General features: G+C 48.3%; 1 protein-coding gene across 2 annotated transcripts in view; it reads left to right on the top strand.

Moving 5' to 3' along the window:
• The window catches only part of HEATR1 (HEAT repeat containing 1), a 1,158,897-nt gene that overhangs the window by 135,691 nt on the left and 1,008,188 nt on the right, over positions 1 to 15,018 (top strand). The gene's annotated exons all lie outside the window — the stretch shown is intronic.

Genomic DNA, 15,018 nt, shown 5'->3' with positions numbered 1-15,018 from the left:
AGTTCAAAGGCTACTGGTTTGTCTGACCTTTTGAGTCAGCGGATTGTGAACTTTTTGACACCCTGGGAGATGTCAAACCAAATTCAAAGACCTTACACAAAGCTTTAGCACATCAGGAAGAGGTAATGTGGCCATTGGTACTAATGCCATCCCTGAAAAGGCTACGACACAAATTTAGGCACCAATTGCACCTCATGAAGTGATATGACCTGGCCTTTGATACCAGTGCTATCACTGGTAGCCTCCCATGTGTAGGCCCGTCGCTGGTCTGATTTCATACTTGACTCACCTCCTAACACGGGCATACTGTAGCATCTATTACCACGACACATGTGCTAACTTGGGCCAGGAACACATTACGTGTTCCATAGACTTTGAGTATGAGCAAGTGATTTACAGGGTCAGAGTTAATGCACAGGTACAGACACTTTAACTTAATTACTCACCTCTGACCGCTAATAGATCATTGTACTTGTGAATGGTCAGGAGACCCCTGCCATTAGAGACACTGGGGCCAGCATTACAGTGCTGATGAAACGTTTTTGAAACCTGAGGATGTTGCTATGGCACCCAAAGGCCCCACTAAGCTCGCTGGAGGCCCTGTCCAGGTGGTTAGAATACTACCAGCTCTCATCCAGTGCAACAATATGACTGTAAGAATACCTGTCAGTGTACAGAATGAGGTGCCTGGGAGAGTCCTGTTGGGGAATGACTTAAAAGCTCTTGGAGTTGTATCGAGCACCCCAGGCCTCCAAGTAAAAGGAAGCAGGAGCAGACTAGACTGGCCAGAGAGCAAACTTTGGATGACTCTCAGTGGGTAGTTACGGAAGTACCTATAACTCGCAGTTCACAGGAAGGACACCCTTCAAATTCCAGGACAAGGAAAGAGACCAAGGGGAAACTCCAGGTCTCGGGAAGAAAGAAAGGGATCACCCCTGTGCACAAAACAAGGACATCCCTGAGAGGACAGTCCAAGGTCACACCTGGGACACCTCCACCAGTGGGAGGACCAACCAGAAGATGGTGAACCAGCTACTGGTGATACAGCTGGAAGAAGCCCTTCCTGCTGTTGGAGATCTGGATCCTAAAGACCATCCTGAGCTCCAGACTTTGCTTGCAGAAGGTGGCCCCTTTAGGGCAGACTTCAGCAGAGGTCAGAGAGTGTCCTACTCTTGAAGGACTTCGCCAACAGGCAGCTTCCCAGCTGGAAGGGCAAGAGCCAGGGAAGCACAGGCAGTACTGGGAGGATGGCCTCCTTTACAGTGAGCCTATAGAGTCTACCCCAGGGGACTAGAGAAGACTTGTAGTGCCTCAGGAGGTGAGAACCCAGTTTCTACAGTTAGCCCATGAGATTCCTTTAATGGTCACTTAGGTTTTAAGAAGACCAAGGAAAGGATTTCTCTATATTTCTACTGGCCTAAGATGGGGTCTGATGTAGATACATTCTGTAGAAGCTGTCACACTTGTCAGACATCTGGCAAGAGTGGAGCCAAGAATGTGGTGCCCTTGGTGCCCCTTCCAGTGGTGGGAGTTCCTTTTGAGAGGGTAGGGATTGCAATTGTTGGTCCCCTAGACCCTCCCACATCTTCAGGCAACCAATTTACATTGGTTGTGGTAGACCATGCTATTAGCTATCATAATGCTATACCTATGTGAAAGGTTACTGCTCAGGCAGTGGCTAAGGCCCTGCTTGGTATTTTTACCAGGGTAGGTTTTCCTAAGGAGGTTATCTCAGACAGGAGGACCAATTTTATGTCCCACTACATGCAAGCCATGTGGAGAAACTGTGGAGTGGCCTGCACGTTCGCAACAGCCTACCATCCCCAAACCAATGTGTTTGGTGAGAGAGGTTTAATAGAACTATGAAGAGCATGATGGGTGCTTTAGAGGAACCACTTAGAAGAAAGTGTGAGCTTCTACTGCCATGCCTTCTCTTTGCTTCTAGAGAAGTCCCTCAAGAAGGGCTTGGCTTCAGCCCCTTTGAGCTCCTCTATGGTCATCCGTTTAGAGGTCCATTGGCCCTAATCAAGGAAGGGTTGGCGAGTGCTCCTTCCAACAAGCCAGTGAGAGTCACTGACTATGTGTAATGTCTCTGAAGGAGAATGACACACATGATGGAAGAAGCTTCTGATAACTTGAAAGCAGGTCAGGCTTTGGTTAAACATTGGCATGACCAGAAGGCCAACATGGTTGAGTTTACTCAAGACCAGATAGTTATAGTTATGGTACCTACAAGTCGGAGGGCCTTACAGGACAAAGGTATTGGATCCTTCAAGGTTGTGGGCAATCTAGGACCGGTCAATTATTTAGTGGACTTGGGCAATCCCAAGGAGGCCCCCAGGGTCTTTCACACCAACCGCCTAAAGGCATATGTATCTAGACCAGAACTAGGAGCTTTGCTCTTAGCCTCTGATGAAGAGGAGAGTGAACCTCTACCTGACATTCTCAGGGGACAACCTTTAGATGGACAAATAGGAGTTAATCTGACCCTGAAACAGGAGGAGTGCAAAGATTTGTTAAATCAGTTTGCCTCCCTGTTTTCACTGACACCAGGCTTAACCCCTTGGGGCCAGCATGATATCCTCACTGGTGACTGTCTACCTGTTAAAAGCAGGGGGTTACTGGATGCCAGACCATGTAAGAACCCACATAAAGGAAGAGAGTTCAAGAAAAAGCTTATTATCGGGGTAATTGAGCCATCTACAAGTCCATGGTCTAGTCCAGTTGTACTAGTGCCAAAGACAGGATCCAAGGAGTTGAGATTCTGTGTGGACTATGGAGCCATTATTTATTCATTACATTTGTATAGCGCACAAACAGCCCGTGGTAATCGAGGCGCTGTTACTTGCAGGGAGCTTAGCTACAGGGGTACAGCTGGGAAATGCGTTTACACGTTCGTACATTGATACATTAGGGTGCCTAGTCAATAAAAATACAGATTACAAAAAACATTTGAGATTTGTCAGGCTAAGATGATGATGATTGTGGCATACATCATGTGAAGAGCGCAGTTTTCATTGCTTTACAGAATGCCATGAGGGATACCTCGCCTCGGAGGGTAGGAGGTAAGGCATGCCAGTGTGAGAGTACGAGGTAGGGGGAGCTAGAGCCACCTGCTCTAGTTCTCTTTACCAGGGGCACACAAAGCATGTTGCGTAAGGTGATCTAGTTGGTCTAGTGGAGTTGGAGGGGTGGATCCTTTGCCAGAGGTGAATGCACTTGTTGGTCAGAGTCAATGCTTTAAATTTGATCCTTTCTTTTATTGGGAGCCAATGGGCTGATTTCCTGGCCGCCGTAATGTGCTCTTTTGGAGATGCCTTGGGCTGCGCGGAGTGTGTTGTTCTGGATGACTTGTAGTCTTTCCAGGTTTTTTATGGAAGTCCCCAAGAAGAAAACATTGCAATAGTGTAGCCTTGAGCCAGTGATGGCTCTGGCTATGTTGGTACAGTTCTCATGGCACGCTGCAGAGGAGGCAATTGCATTGACTTGTCTATTCATCTAATAGACTCCGAGGGTTTTGACTGAGTCTGAAACTGGGATTTTAATAGTCAATAGTGAAGTGGCTGAACTGTGTCAAGGTTTTTTGTGTGTCGGGGGGGATCCTACGGAAAGAGTTCTATCTTGTCAGAGTTGAGGCACAGTCTGTCGTCTTGCCATCCATGCTTGGATGGTGATGTAGATGTTGAGAATAGTGGAGTCTATGTCGTAGTTGACAGTGAGGGTGAGGAGGATCTGGGTATTGTCCACGTAGTTGGTGTAGGAGATACCCATTGCATCAAGTATGAGGAAGGGCGGGTGAGTAAAGATGTTATAGAGCGTGGGTGAGAGGCAGGATCGTTGAGGTACTCCATAAAGCATGATAGTAGGTGAGGCGGAGGCCAAGTCAGAGAATATTTTCATAGTCCTGCCTTGCAAGAAGGAGGTGATCCAGGTCGTGGCGCCGGGGCAGAATCTGGCTTTGGAGGAGAGGTGGTGGCATAGGACGTTATGGTCTACGAGGTCAAATGCCACGTAGAGGTCAAGGAGTAAGAGTAGGGCTGGTTTGCTTAGGTCTCTGGCATTGTCCGTCTGTTTTTTTTTAGGTCCAGTAGGGCGGTTTCAGTCCCGTGCCGTGGGCGAAAACCAGATTGACGTAGTCCTAGGAGCTTGTTTTCCTCAATGAAGTGTTGCACCTGCAGGTAGGCTGCCCTGTCCAGTATTTTGAGTAAGAACGGGAAGGTGGTGATGGGCCTGTAGTTATTAGGAGAGGTAGGGTCAAGCGTTGTTTTATTTAAGAGGGGGCGGACCCAGGCTTTCTTGAGGCAGGAAGGGACTTTCCCTGTGGCAAAAGAGGCATTGACGAAGGCTGTCAGGAATGGTGCGAGGGTTTCGGCACAGTCCTTAATAATAGTGCCAGGGCAGGAGCCACCCTTGCAATTAGACGGTTTTATGGTTCTCATGAGGTTGATCATGTCTTGCTCCTGTATGGCCTTGAATGAGAATAGCGGGGAGGAGTCCCGGGAGGGAGAGCGGGTGGAGATGGGAGCATTGGGAAGCGCCTGTTTCGGGGATTGTATTTTAGTTTGGATTGAGCTCAGTTTATTGCGCATTGCCATTTCAATTTCATCACGCTATCCGTTATCTTTGAAGTTCTGGAGGGCATGGGTAGGAGTAGCTAGCTCTCTGAAGATGGAGAAGATTTCTTTTGTGTTGGATTTGGCTTTGGAGATTCTGGATTCAAAGGATTTAGCCTTGGCATGAATGATTGCCTTGTTGCACTCTTTTGAGCGGGCGTTGAAGTAAAGTTTGTCTTTGTCAGGGTGGGAGGTTTGCCACTGTGTAAGGGCTGCCCGTTTTTCCGAGCGGAGTAAGAGGGAGGTCAGGGGTGAACCAGGGGTGAACCAGGTATTAGAGTGGGTAGTGGGCTTAGTTTTGCAGGGTTTGAGCGGGGCTATGGAGTTGACCGCTGATTTGATTGCGACATTGCAAGGGTTTCTGGGTCAGTGGGGTGGTCTGAAGGCTGGGCCCCGGAGGAAGGGTACTAGCCTTTCTATGGTAAGTTGTTCGGGAGCTTCTTGTGATGGCTGGTGGCAGGGGCTGGGGTGGGGGAGTAGAGGAATTGGTGGTGGGGATGCTAAATGTGATAATGTGGTGGTCAGACCATGGGGCGGGGGTATTGCCCGTGATGAGTGGGCAGTTATGTTGGGCGATCCAGTCCAGGGTTCTGCCTAAATTGTGAGTGGGGTCAGAGATGGTGTTCCTAAACCCTAAGGTCTCAAGGGCTGAGTTGAGTGATTTGGCTGCTGGGTCCTTGGTGTCATAAAGACCTAGGTTGACGTCACAGGGGAGGATGACTTTGGAGGGTTTCTTGAGGTTGTCAGAGAGGAGGTGGATGAGAGAGGCCTGGAAGTCGCTCAGGGGGCCTGGTGGGTAGTAGACCAGGTGTATTGCAATGGTGCAGTGGGGATGGAGGCTGAATTTAAGTTGGAGATGGTCACTGTTTTTGTTCATGGATTTCTCAATCTTTCTAATGGACAGGCAGGCTTTGGCTGTCAGCGCTACACCTCCGCCTTTAGATGGGCGATCTTGTCTGGTGATAGAGTAGCCAGGGGGGAGTGCAAGGGAGAGTGCAGGGCCTGAGGCTTCATGCAACCATGTTTTGGTGATTATGAGGAGGTCAAGGTTGTGGGTGGAGATGAGGTCATGTATGTCTAGGGCGTGAGCGATGATGGACCTGGAATTGATCATGGCGCACTTGAGATGAGGTTCTGTGGTGATGGGGGGAGAGAAAGGGCGAGGTGGACGTGTTGAGAGGGGTAGTGGGAGCCTTGGTGGTTCTGGCCTTGGCCCTATTAATGGTCTTAGTAGTCTCACTTATGGGGTAAGGAGACAGACACAGTTAAAGTTGCATTCAGTACATTTGCATTAAAAATGGGGGTAGAATGTGGCATCAAGTTAATTGCATTGGTGGTCCCATTTTCAGGGGTGGCAGACACAGGTAAAGTAGCATCCAGTACATTCACAATGGGGCAGGAAGGGTGTAGGGTTCTGGTCATGGTGGAGTGGGCCGTGGGGGTGGGCTTGAGGTCCTCCTCATTAATGTCAGGTGTGATAGGGGCTGTAGCTACTACTTGGTGAGAGCTTCGCGGGATGGATGGAAGCGCTCTTGCACTTAGGGCTCGGACCTGGATTTGGGACTGTAATCGAGCGTTACAGGCACTCGTAGTTAGTGGCTGAGATGAGTGTAGCCTTATGTGTAAATAGTCTTCATGCAAGGCAGCCATTAATATGGAGTGGCTGGATACCAGCCCCCTTACCTTGTAGGGCTAGCAGAGCTCTGCGGCAGATGGCAGACTAGCAGCGAAGAGCTGCAAAGAGCACAGGAGGCCTTATCTCTTGGCCTTCGCTAGTCTGCTTCACCTCTTAATGCAGTCACCACGACTGATGCCCATCCTTTACCTAGGACAGATGAGCTGGTGGATAAACTTGGTTCAGCCAAATACTTCAGTACATTTGACCTAACCTCAGGCTATTGGCAATAGCTCTGACAGACCATGCCAAGGGGAAAATTGCATTTTCCACCCCAGGAGGCCTCTACCAGTTTAAGGTTATGCATTTTGGACTAACAAATGCACCTGCTACATTTCAAAGGATGGTAAATCATGTTTTAAATGGGATGGAGGACTTCTGCATGACATACTTGGATGACATTGCATCCCTACTTGGGAAGAGCATATTGACCACTTAGGATATGTATTGCAGGCTCTTGAGCAGGCCCATCTGACCATAAAGGCAAGCAAGTGTCAAATTGGTCAGAGTAAAGTGGTCTACCTTGGACAGTGAGGTAGGAGGAGGTGAAATAAGGCCATCGCCTAGCAAAGTACAAGCTGTACAAGACTGGGCCACCCCTACTACTGAAACCCAAGTGAGAGCCTTCTTAGGTCTCACTGATTACTATAGCAACTTCATTGAGAACTATGGGACAATAGCTTCTTCCTTTAAATGTGATCCCACCCAAATTCCCCAAGGTCAGGTGGAATGAGGAATGCACATTTGAAGGACTTAAGAAAGCCCTTGTCAAGCTCCACTCTTGAGAGCTCCTGACTACAACCAATTGTTTATAGTACAAACGGATGATTCAAATACAGGAATAGGTGCAGTTCTGAGTCAGCTGGATGTGAAAGGCAGAGAACACCCTACCTGCTTCATCAGTAGGAAACGGAAGGACCGAGAAACAAGGTGGGCAACCATACAACGTGAATGTTTTGCCATTGTGTGGTCTTTGAAGAAGTTTTGCCAATACTTGTATGGATCTCATTTTGCAATTCAAACCGACCACCAACCCTTGAGATGGTTAATGCAGATGAAGGAGGAGAATCCTAAATTGTTAAGATGGTCAAGCAGCCTTCAGGTGTTTGATTTCACCATAGAACACAGGTCAGTGTGTAATCACCAAAATGCTGATATGCACTCCAAAACGTATGACCGACTAGAGTAAGGAGGTCCATCCAGGAGTGGATTAAATCCTCCTGTCCCTTAGTCTGGGGGTGGAGGGTGTTAAGGAGAATTCTCAGAAATGTGCTAATTCCTCTCTACCTTAGAGACCCCCAGCTTGTTTGCTGGACTTTAGTACTTTTCATTTCTAACCTGGAGAGAGTGAGACCTTTTTCCGCACTCTCTCGTATTTTTCTGTGATTTAGACTGTTTCTTTTGCATTGTGACACACAGCACCTTCAGTGCAGTACCACAAGGAAGTCTTGCATTTCCCAAAGGTTTTAAATACCTTCTCTTGGTGAAACTACTGCTTCCAAGAGCAGTGAAGTGAAATTGACTTTACTTAACTTTGTAGACCCAGCACGCACTTACCATAGATTGCTGGAGCGGTTACTTTTGTCTAGTTTTTCATGTAACATTTTTATGTTACCCTTTCTACTATTAATGGCTGGTGGCAGTGGTTTACTTTTTACTACCATTGTGTTTTTACCACGGGCTGCGTTCGCAGCTGCAGTAAGGCACCCGTAGGTGCCCATTTTTGTACACACACTCTGTTTCAATAAATCAATAGATACCCATTTGCGATTGCACATAGGCACTTCCTACACCCTGAGGTGAATTCAATAACTAGGACACTGATCTATCACTGGTACATTTAGAGCAATACTGAGTTTGGTGTCAAAAGGTTAGGGAAGGAAACAATGGTTAACACGGTTCTCAAACAGGTAAGCACCTTTGAACCCTCCAGTACAGTGTAGATTAACCCTTTCCCAGCTATACAAGTAAAGAATGTATGACTTTTTGGAGGGACAGATCAAAACACAAAGTCAGAGGTTAGAAGAGTCTTCAGGGAGCCAGGCCAGCCAATGTTAATTGAGCAAAAGTCTAAGGGAGCTGAAGATCTTCTTGCAGGTAAGTAAAAGTCTTGCACAATGTTTTAGAAATGTTTGTAGAAATGAAATCACTGGTGGGCCACAAGCTGCTCTGCGAAAGGGCAATGAAGACAGGTCTCAACTGAGAGCTAGCATGGCTACACAACAAGAGGTAAGCAACCCCTTGGTTTTACAGTACCTTTGGTTTGAAGACAACTGGTTCCAGCTGGCTTCTGTTCCTGTGTAGGTCTGCAGATCCGGTGTTCCTGGTCCTCAGCCGTGGGGACAAGAGGGAGGGCATCTGGGGACTCCTGCACTACGAATGGAAGGTCAGCAGCAGCAATGGGCAAACTTCAGATCAGCGGCACTTCGCGGTTTCAGCTCCTCTCATCTCTCGCAAATAGCACCACTGTGGTTCTCTGATACCTTAATGGACTTTCCTCACATCTGGGGTCCAGCACTCTGTTGATGTGGCTCAGGCTCGGCCAGTCCTGCTTCATGGAATTCCGGAGGATCTTCCTGGATCTCGGGTCCAACTTAAAAACTATGCACTCGATCTGGTTTTCCTCTACCTGGCAGTCGGTTCCTGCAGCAGCAACGGAAGTACAGCCAGCTCCGAGAGGATATCTAGACAAGTTTGCTTTGGGGTTGATTGGTCAAACCAACCCAAGGGGAGAAGTCGTCCTTCCAGGGCTTCTCTACCGGAGGCGAATTCGGAACTTCAGCACAGCAGCAGGGCTTCACCGGGCAAACCAACAACGATCCAGGAGTTGCAGCAGGCGTCTCTTCCAAGTTTTTCTTCAGATTCCTTCGTCCAGTGGTCGACTCGCCTTCCAAGCAAAAGACCTTGCATTTTATGCAGGTTTCTCCCATTCATTCGCAGCCTAGCTGTCACTCACACAGCAGGGTGGCTGTCCTCCAAGGACAGCCAGCCAGCCAATCACCTAAGACTGCATTCCTGTTTACCAGGAGATTAAGCACAGGGAGTTTCAGGCACCTCCCTCACTTCCTGCCCTGCCAGACATGCTGGAGCCAGAAGCGGGCTTCAGCAGTGAAACCCAGCAAAGACCAAACAAAGGGACCAAAAATGGCTTGGCGCGCAGAGTAAATTTCAAGAAGGACCTTTCCAACAAGAAATGGCGAAAAAAGCTGACTGGGGCCATTTTGACAAAATGGGCATCCATGGGTGTCTTGCTGCAATTGCAGCCCACGGTAAAACACACAATGGTAGGAAATAGTAAACCACTGCCACCAGCCATTAATTGTAGAATGGGTAATATAAAAATGTTACATGAGAAACTAGAAAAAGGGGATACTAAGTAACCCCTACAGCACCCTGTTGTAAGATGGTGTTTGCTGGGTCTAGAAAGTTACAAATGTAAATTGTCAATTTTGCTTTTCTTGGAAACAGTAGTTAATCCAAGAGAAGGTATTTAAACCTTCGGGAAATCTGAAAGACTTCCCTGTGCCACTGGACTGAAAATGCTGTGTGACACAATGTAAAAAGATGATGCCTGTGGAGTTTGTCAGACTGCAAAACCAAAAGAAACACAGAGTTCAGATTAAAGAAAAATACATGCGAGCGTGGGAAAAAGGTAAAAAATTCAAGTCCTACAGTCCAGCAAAAGTGCTGGAGGGTCTCTAAGGTAGAAGGGAATTAGCACATTTCTGAGAATTCTCCCTAACGCATACATATTTGCTCCCTTCTAAAGAAGGCTTATTCAAACTGACTGTTAAATTAATAAATAATTGCTTAATCAAGATACCTTCAGTGTAAGTGTTATTCAGATCCTAGTCATTGTGAAACTCTGTTGCAACTCTACAGCTCACATTGACCCTTCTTGAGATGAGCCTGACTGCTCAGTCACTCTACCAACTTGTGTAGTACAGACGTATACCAAAGGTTGGGTTGCTATTGCCAAGAGGACAAGGCTGGTGCAGTGTCCCCCCAGGATACTGCATACAATCTTGCCTAACACTATCCTTGTAATTTAAGTCACTTCAGGGTGTAGGAGAAATGTATTAAGCATATCCAAAGAGTTCACCAGCCTTATTGATTCTTAAAAGTAATTCCAACGTTTACAACAAACAATTGCCTTTTTAAAAGATGCTTTATTAAAACTGATATGTATGTGTAAGGGTTACTTGTATACTTGTATTGACTTATTTCATCTGTGCAGCTCTACAGCTCACATTTACCCCTCTTGAGATAGGCCTGGCTGCTCAGTCACTACCAACTTGTGCAGTACAGACCTATAACAAAAGGTGGGTTACTTAATACCAAGCAGGGAACACGTGTGCAGTCTCACACAGTGTGACTGCACCAATTCGTACCGAACACACCTCCCTCCTTCCTGGTGCCACTTTCTGCATGCACAGGTAGCGCAAGCCCCATTTTCTGACATGCCACGGTTCAGGACAAGTGGTCTTTCGGCAAATAAAATGCAGCAAAAGTGGATGGGTCGTAACAAACATAACATTATTTCTGATGTTTGTGAAATCTGCTTAGATCACATGCTGTGCATAGGCCAACATCTAGTGGAAGCTGCCGCGTATTACAGTTTGTTTTTCGAAACTCGAAAAGGGACATCGAACAGGGCGTGCCAGTAATACTATCCCTACTGTGACGTACCCTGTACCCATGATCCCTCACGTGTGTAGGACCCTCAGATTGTTTTTTTTTGCCATACTAGTCGGACGCATGTTGCAGAGGTCCTTTGGCGTTTAGCCGTTTATAGTTAACAGTTACTGTTAATACTTCCCCTTTCACTTCCACCGTATGCCGAAGATCGACGCCAGTGAACATCGAGGAAGTCAGCTGTTGAGGACTGCCACAATGGACTTGGCGCCTTTGAAGGCCTCTGGCCTCGGCCCCATACAGTAGGGAGAGTGGGGGGTGGTCATACAGGCTTTCTTTTCCCCCTTTTCTTACATATATCTGCCCGCTGCCATTTTGTGACATATGGAGAGTACTCCATTCAAATTCTGCCCTAAGTGTAATAGGAAGTTTCCCATGGTGGATAAGCACAATGCGTGCAATCTGTCTCCCACAAGACCATCCCGAGGCTACCTGTCGAGTTTGCAAGCTCTTCAAGTCAAAGACCCTTAAGGACCGCTCGACTAAGCGCTGTGCCCACTACGCCAGGCAACTAGAAGCCATGGACGTAGAAGGGACATTCAGCGGTGGCAGCGCCGCCGAATCCGACAGCGAGGGCAAAAGGGTGACTACGGACACGCGCACGCCCCTGACCCCGAAGGACCGGCCGGCGGCCGTGTTGTGGGGACAACACCCGGCAGCAAGAGCGCTTCACATCTTACCAACACTAAGCACATTAGCCCTGGCCGTGACTCGACACGCGTGTCGATCGATCGGCGCCTGTTAGGAAAAATTCTCTGTTTAGGCTGAATTTCCTAACCTAGTGAGTCCCCCAGCAGCTTTGCTGGATTTTTGGGGTTTATTTTATTTCTCCTGCCAAGAGTGAGACTCTTTTACCCTCACTCTTGGACATGTTTGGGGTGTGTTTCTTTGGTTTACCTTGTGTTGAATGGGCTATGGGGTCTTTTACTCCATAGGGCCTCATGTGTTTTTGTGAGATGGGTTACACAGCACCCTCAGTGCCGTAACCCAGGTGTGTCCTAGGGTCCCCCCAACATAGACTCCATACCCTGGGACTGACTACTGTTTCCCAGGGTCTGTAAAGTCACCATTGACTTTACTAGTCTCCCATCCTGAACAGAACCAGTACAAACCATCATATTGTGGACGTACTGGCCGGGGCAATTCCATTGCCCCGGGGTCTGTTAGTCGAGGGGGCACGTCTCCGTCCCCCCTCATCGAGTTTTGGCTGGTGGCAGTGGAAACTACTTTTTATATTCAACCGCGAATATTTTCCTATGGGATTTCCCATTGTTTTAGGCTAATACCTTTATGTATTTATTTATTTATTTATTTACGGGAGCCTTGAACATACCGCCGGGTTATTTCTTTATTATTATAACTCCGGTTGGTATTTTTTGCCGAAACCTGATTCTAAAATGGCGTTGGTGTTCACCTCTGTAACTCTGACCCAAAGTGGAGCCCTTTGTTCCACTTTTGGCGGGCTTCTCCACAGAAGCCCTCCAAAGTGGTGCCACTCTGTCTGGGGTACTTAGGAGGGGTGGAGGGGGATTTAGGCACCCTGGACTGAGTTACCTTGGTAACTCAAGTCGCACTCCGTCCTGATTGGCCCAAGTGGTGAGCCGGCCGGCTTACCACTTAGCATGTTTGAGTGACAGCTAGGCTGGGTGAATGGGGGTTTGCTGCATAAAAGCAGGGCTTTGGGGACTGGAACTTCAGAAGTCGCCACAGGACCTAAGAAGCCGAAGAGGGAGAAGCCGAACCGACCTGCCGAGACGATACCACCGGTGAAGCCCTGCAGAACCGTCTCACCACTTTTTCCCGACGACAGAGGAGATCTCCCGCCAGAGAGTCTTCTTCCCTTAACTGGTGGGGACAACCAGTTGCTGCCTTCTTTTCGCCGTCCCGAAGCATCTCGTGGCCGCCTTGCCTGTGCCAAGCACCCTGGCAACCGGGATACCACTTTTTACCTCAACCGCGAAAGAGGGGTACAAATCCTTTGTGACCGGAAAACTCCTCGGCTGGTCTCTTCCCTGGTAGTGCAACGTTCTGCAGTTTTCCTCCACGCCGGGAGCACCTCTTCCCCTGGACGACGCCGCGACTTACACCCACTACCAGGAACAACTACCACCGCTGGAGGATCCTTTCCACTTTTAAAGGTACTGTGTTCCGCCCGGCCTCCCTTGCCACCGATTGTACGGGGTAGATTTAGCCCTCGGCTCTCGAACCTGGGTAGGTCTGGGACACCCGAACTAAACTTTCCAGAACCGTAGTAAAACCTTTTTCTCTCACCTGCAAAGACTGATGACATTGTGTGATCTTGGGCATATTTTTCGCCTGGCTCCCTCTAAAGCGGGCCCCAAACTAATTCTCCTTGTTCCACCATTGACTGTCTTTGCTAACCTTATGTGAAAAGTGTTTTACCTTACTGCTCTCTTTATTTCTGCCTTTCCCTCCCTTTTGGTAATACTTGTTGGAGTGTCATCTAACGTTAAGCGCTCACCTCTGTTTGGAAATAAGTGGGGGTAACTTAGAATTGTCCAACAAATGATTAGGGATGTACATATGAGTAATAGTAACTGTGTTTGACTTTCTTATCTTTTCTATTGTGCTAGTGTAATTTATGAGTGTACCTTTAATAAATAAGTCTATACTTTTACACCTAGCTCTGGTCAGTGTTTGCTTGTGCTACTGGGCCTCTGTACCTCTTATGTATCCTCTGTATACTGCCTAACTCTTCTTGAGGGAAGTCCGACTGCTCAGCCACAGCTACCACAGTGAATCTGTGTGGTACAGACTGCTACCAAGTGGGTTTACTGCCAACACCTGTAGACTTCAATCTTTTGCAGTGGTCCCAGAGGGAACTGCACAGGTTTCTGCCTAACAGCGCCGGACGACACCGCGGGAGCGGTCCAATGAATCCTTGTCCTCTGGGCGTTCCCGCTCACGTTCGCCTCATGACAAAACCCTGCCGTGTTCGGTTGATAAGGGTGTCGCCCGATCAACAGCCCCCGAGGCCCGATCGTCGGATGACTAAACCGTTCGGCACTCTGAAGAGGCTAGATGCATCGCGTCTGACCGCACTCCCGAGACTACACGTCCTTCTTTGAATCCCGCCTCCGAATCTTGACACGATGTGTCGAAACCTTCAGAGGCCCATGAAAAATCAGGTAAACATTCCTCTAGCCATGGGGGAGGGGGATAAACAACACAAGAAAACATCTGCAGGTCCCCATGTTCATAAGGAGAAACAGAAGGCCCCAAAGGAGACAGGGAAGGCTAAGGTTTCAGAACCTACCCCAAAAACCTTTCCTCCCACTGCTGAGGATATGGGCACTGATGAGGATCTAGAACCTGCTGTTATTCCAAGCTCCAAAGAATGGAGCTCTGCAGACATTGATGGGGTCATGAAAAGATTAACATTCATGGCTAATTTTTATGAGAAAGACCCTAACTACTTTTGTTGTTACTCCAACACCCCTCCTACCTCTGCCCCTTCTGGGTCCAAGGCAACACCTGAGTCCTCCCAGCCCCCTGCTAAGAAACTCCACTCTGACGCCCTGTTTCAGGGCTTGGTCACAGACACCTTTGTGGTGGGACCTTACCACCCTGATTCATATTGTGATGAAACAGAACCTCTATTGGTTAATAACCCTTATTATGGGGGGGGGGGGGGCGGCGCGGGCGGGGAGGGAGGAGGATGAGGAGGAGGAGGAGGAGGAGGAGGAGGAGGAGGAGGAGGACTCAATGAGGTACTGGCTAAGGCAGCTGCCCATTTTCATATCGACACACAGGTTGTCCAAGAACACAGGGATTTCGCTGTAGAAAACCTAGGAGACAAGACAGCCATCACTCACGCTATCCCTTTGTTAAAATCCATCCAGCGCAGAATTGATCCCTCGCTGCAAATCTCACTCGAGCAGTTAATCTGCGAGTCGAGAAATTGTTCTGTGCCGCACCCTCCTGTACATTAGGGGCCAATTAAAGCTGGATTCCCTGGTCATAACGACCACCAGAAAGAGGGCAGGTACACAGCTTGCTTCCTCACAAGCACCG

This window comes from Ambystoma mexicanum, chromosome 4q, assembly GCF_040938575.1.
Source record: "Ambystoma mexicanum isolate Mex_15411 chromosome 4q, UKY_AmexF1_1, whole genome shotgun sequence".
NCBI classification, from domain to species: domain Eukaryota; kingdom Metazoa; phylum Chordata; class Amphibia; order Caudata; family Ambystomatidae; genus Ambystoma; species Ambystoma mexicanum.
The sequence above is the reverse complement of the archived record's forward strand: the minus strand, read 5'-3'. Positions and strand labels throughout refer to the sequence as shown.